Here is a 5,675-nt window from a genome sequence, read left to right on the forward strand (position 1 = left end):
GGTGGACTCTCATGGCAAAACTGGGTTTACGAGTATTTGGAAGCACAAGTAGTATCTCTACTTGGTGCAAAGAATTTGGCTAGCATGAGGGGAAAGGCAAGCTCAATCATGTAGGATGATCCATGACAATATAATTTATCTCAGATGTAAGAAAACATAACCCATTACGTTGTCTTCCTTGTCCAACGTCAACTATGTAGCATTTCATATTTTAATGAGTGCTCACAATCATAAAAGATGTCCAAGATAGTGTATTTATATGTGAAGACCTCTCTTTCTTTATTACTTCCTGTTAATTGCAACGATGACCAAAACTATGTTTGTCAACTCTCAACAGCTTTTATTTATCGTACTCTTTATATGTGAGCTCATTACTCTCCATAAGATCCATATGATCTCTTTTATTTCTTTTATTCTTTCTCTTTTCTTTTGTTCACTCAAGATCATGGCAAAATAATCAAACCCTGGACTGAACACTAATCTTTATTATATAGCTCACGAACTCGATTACATAGAGGGACCATAAAGCAAAACTCAAAACTAGATCATACCAAAAACTTTATTCTACTAGATCAATATATTACTAAAAGGATCGAACTAAGAAAAATGGTAAAGATAAAAGTGATGGTGATATGATACCGGGGCACTCCCCCAAGCTTGGCAGTTGCCAAGGGGAGTGCCCATACCCATATGATTATGTCTCCTTTGTTGGTGAATAAGATGGTGGTGATGATGAAGTAGGCTTGTCGTCCATTTTCCAAGGCATAGGCTCACCATCATAGAAGGATGAACGAGTCTCCGGGATCCTCAAATCTGCAGCCAAACTCATCCTCTTGAATCTATATTCATACTCATAGTTTTGGTTTTGCAGGTCATAGATTTGGGCTTGGAGGTGCTCGATCATCTCGTGAAGCTTGAAGATGGTCTCCCCAATGTTCTTGGCATCCAGGTTGTGGTTGTTGGCGAACTCCGTGATCATCATATGGTTGACGTCGAGTCCGTGTTCCACCATCTCCTGGCACTTGAAAACTTGTTGTTCCATTGCCTCGAGCCTTGTCTCCACGCTTCCGGTCCTCCTTGGTCCCTCAACATCGCGGATGTGCAGCATCCCCTCATGCATCTCAATGGTTTGAGGGTGTTGCGGCACTTCCGCGAGGTAGGGGTTGATGACCTTCTCGAAAAACTTGTCCTTGGGGGTACTTGGAGACGTCATGATGATCTAGATCTTTCAGAAAAACAGCTCGAAACAAGAACAGAGGACATTTGCGTGATACAGGAGTCAAAACCGTCGGGAGATTATATAATGAATTTTTACCGACCAAAATATGTAACGTGCAAGAAAACGGAGTCCGGAGAGCGCACGAGGTAGGGGGCGCGCCCAGGGGGTAGGGCGCACCATCCACCCTCGTGGAGCCCTCGTGTCCTTCCCGGACTGCTTCTTATTTTTCTATTTTTCTAAATATTCCAAAACGGAGAAAAATTGCCATTAGAACTGTTTTGGAGTCGGTTTACTTATCGTACCACATACCTATTCCTTTTCGGAGTCTGAAACATTCCGGAAAGTGTCCCTTATGTATTCCTCTGGGGTTACGGTTTCAATAACAATGGTTTCAACATTTATAGGATTACCTGAGATATGATGTTTGATTCTTTGACCGTTCACCACCTTCTGATTTGTGCCTTCGAAGTTGTTGATTTTTATGGCACCGGAACGGTAGACCTCCTCGATAACGTAAGGACCTTCCCATTTAGAGAGAAGTTTTCCTGCAAAAAATCTTAAACGAGAGTTGTATAGCAATACATAATCACCTACATTAAACTCACACTTTTGTATCATTTTGGCATGCCATATTTTAACTTTTTCTTTAAACAATTTGGCATTCCCATAGGCTTGGGTTCTCCATTCATCAAGTGAGCTAATGTCAAATAACCTTTTCTCACCGGCAAGTTTGAAATCATAATTGAGCTCTTTAATAGCCCAATGAGCCTTATGTTCTAGTTCGAGAGGTAGGTGACATGCTTTTCCATAAACCATTTTATAGGGAGACATACCCATAGGATTTTTATATGCAGTTCTATAGGCCCATAATGCATCATCAAGTTTCTTGGACCAATTCTTTCTAGATCTATTAACAGTCTTTTGCAAAATTAATTTGAGTTCTCTATTACTCAATTCTACTTGACCACTATACTGTGGGTGATAAGGAGATGCAATTCTATGGTTAACATCATACTTGGCAAGCATTTTACGAAAAGCACCATGAATAAAATGTGAACCACCATCAGTCATTAAATATCTAGGGACCCCAAACCTCGGGAAAATAACTTCTTTAAGCATCTTAATAGAGGTGTTATGATCAGCACTACTAGTTGGAATAACTTCTACCCACTTAGTAACGTAATCAACAACAACTAAAATATGTGTATATCCATTAGAGGCAGGAAACGGTCCCATATAATAAAAGCCCCAAACATCAAATGGTTCAACAACAAGTGAATAATTCATAGGCATTTGTTGACGACTACTAATATTACCAATTCTTTGACATTCATCACAAGATAAGACAAACTTACGGGCATCCTTGAAGAGAGTAGGCCAATAAAAACCGGATTGCAATACCTTATGTGCAGTTCTATCTCCAGCGTGGTGTCCTCCATAAGCTTCGGAGTGACACTTGCGTAGGATCTGTTCCTATTCATGTCAGGTACACAATGCCTAATAACACCATCTACTCCTTCTTTATAAAGATGTGGGTCATCCCAAAAGTAATGTCTTAAATCATAGAAAACCTTTTTCTTTTGCTGGTATGTGAAACTAGGTGGTATAAATTTAGCAACAATGTAATTAGCATAATCAGCATACCATGGAGCAGTATGAGAAGCATTTATGACATTTAATTGTTCATCAGGAAAGCTATCATCAATAGGTAGTGGGTCATCAAGAACATTTTCTAACCTAGACAAGTTATCTGCAACGGGGTTCTCAGCTCCCTTTCTATCAATAATATGCAAATCAAATTCTTATAGCTAGAGAACCCATCTAATAAGTCTAGGTTTAGCATCTTTCTTTTCCATAAGATATTTAATAGCAGCATGATCCGTGTGAATAGTTACTTTTGAATCAAGAATATAAGGTCTGAACTTATCACAAGCAAATACAACTGCTAAGAATTCTTTTTCAGTAGTAGCATAATTTCTCTGGGCATTGTCTAGAGTTTTACTAGCATATTGAATAACATTTAATTTCTTATCAACTATTTGCCCTAGAACAGAACCTATAGCATAATCACTAGCATCACACATAATTTCAAAGGGTAAATTCCAATCAGGTGGCTGAACAATAGGTGCAGAAATCAATGCTTTCTTAAGTATTTCAAATGCTTCTACACAATCATCATCAAAGATAAAAGGAATATATTTTTGTAATAGATTAGTCAGAGGACGAGAAATTCTTGAGAAGTCCTTAATGAACCTCCTATAAAAGCCGGCATGACCAAGGAAACTTCTTATACCTTTGATGTCCTTGGGACACGACATCTTTTCAATAGCATCAACTTTAGCTTTATCAACTTCAATGCCCCTTTCAGAAATTTTATGCCCCAAGACAATACCTTCATTAACCATAAAGTGGCACTTCTCCCAATTCAAGACAAGGTTAGTTTCTTCACATCTCTGCAAAACTCGATCAAGGTTGCTTAAGCAATCATCAAAAGAGGATCCATAAACGGAGAAATCGTCCATGAAAACCTCACAAATCTTTTCACAAAAGTCAGAGAATATAGCCATCATGCATCTTTGAAAGGTTGCAGGTGCATTACATAAAGCAAAAGGTATACGTCTATAAGCAAAAGTATCGAAAGGGCAAGTAAAAGTGGTCTTTGATTGATCATCAGCTGACACGGGTATTTGAGAGAAACTAGAATAACCATCTAGAAAGAAAAATGTGTATGTTTGGATAATCTTTCTAGCATTTGATCAATGAAAGGTAAGGGGTAATGATCTTTTTTAGTAGCCTTATTTAATTTGCGGAAATCAATTACCATCCTATAACCGGTAATAATTCTTTGCAGAATCAATTCATCTTTATCATTAGGAACGACAATAATACCTCCCTTCTTAGGAACACAATGGACAGGACTTACCCACGGACAATCAACAACGGGATAAATTATACCTGCCTCAAGGAGCTTTAGTATTTCTTTTCTTACCACTTCTTTCATCTTAGGATTCAGCCGTCGTTGATGATCAATAACTGGTTTGGCATCTTTCTCCAAATTTATTTTGTGTTGACATAGAGTGGGACTAATGCCCTTAAGATCATCAAGAGTATATCCAATAGCAGCACGGTGCTTCTTCAGAGTTTTCAATAATTTTTCTTCCTCCTTCTCTGAAAGTTTAGCACTAATAATAACAGGATATATCTTCTTTTCATCAAGATAATCATATCTAAGAGTATCGGGCAATGGTTTAAGCTCAAACACAGGATCACCCTTGGGTGGAGGAGGATCCCCTAATATTTCAACAGGCAAGTTGTGTTTCAGAATAGGTCCCTGTTTAAAGAACACTTCATCTATTTCCCTTCTTTCATTCATAAACATATCATTTTCATGGTCTAGCAAATATTGTTCTAAAGGATCACTAGGAGGTACAGCAATAGAAGCACGACCAATAATTTCATATTTACTAGGCAATTCCTCTTCACGGCATTGTCTACAAAATTTAGAAAAGTTGAACACATGAGACATAACACCTAAACCAATAGTAACAACATCCTTTTCGCAGTCTATCCTTGCATTAACAGTGTTTAAGAAGGGTCTACCAAATATAATGGGACAAATGCTATCTTGTGGGGAACCAAGAACAAGAAAATCAGCAAGATATTTAGTTTTCCCACACAAGACTTCAACATCTCTAACAATCCCAATTGTTGAAATAGTATCTCTATTGGCAAGTTTAATTGTGACATCAATATCTTCTAACTCAGCAGGTTCAATATCATGCATAATTTCTTTGTATAAGTCAATAGGTATTGCACTAGCACTGGCACCCATATCACACAAGCCATGATAACAATGATCTCCTATTTTAACAGAAATAATAGGCATGCCTACCATAGGTCTATGTTTATCTTTAGCACAAGGTTTAGCAATTCTAGCAGTTTCATCACAAAAATAAATAACATGCCCATCAATATTATCAGCTAAGAGATCCTTAACAATAGCAATATTAGGTTCAACTTTAACTTGCTCAGGAGGTGTATAGGTTCTAATATTGCTTTTACGAACCACATTTGAAGCTTTAGCATGATCTTTTATCTAACAGGAAAAGGTGGTTTCTCAACATAAGTAGTAGGAATAATAGGATCATTATAAGTGATAGTCTTTTCTTCAACTTTAATAGGTGCAGCTACTTTTACTTCTATGGGTGGATGATATTTAAACCACTTCTCCTTAGCGAGATCAACATGAGTATCAAAAGATTCACAGAAAGAAGCTACTATCTCAGAGTCAAGTTCATATTTAGTGCTAAATTTACGGAAAACATCGGTATCCATAAAAGATTTAACACAATCAAACTTAGGTGTCATACTTGACTCCTTACCTTCGTCGAGATCCCAATCTTCAGAGTTGCATTTAATTCTTTCCAATAAATCCCATTTGAATTCAATAGTCTTC

This window comes from Triticum urartu, chromosome 4, assembly GCF_003073215.2.
Source record: "Triticum urartu cultivar G1812 chromosome 4, Tu2.1, whole genome shotgun sequence".
Taxonomy (NCBI): domain Eukaryota; kingdom Viridiplantae; phylum Streptophyta; class Magnoliopsida; order Poales; family Poaceae; genus Triticum; species Triticum urartu.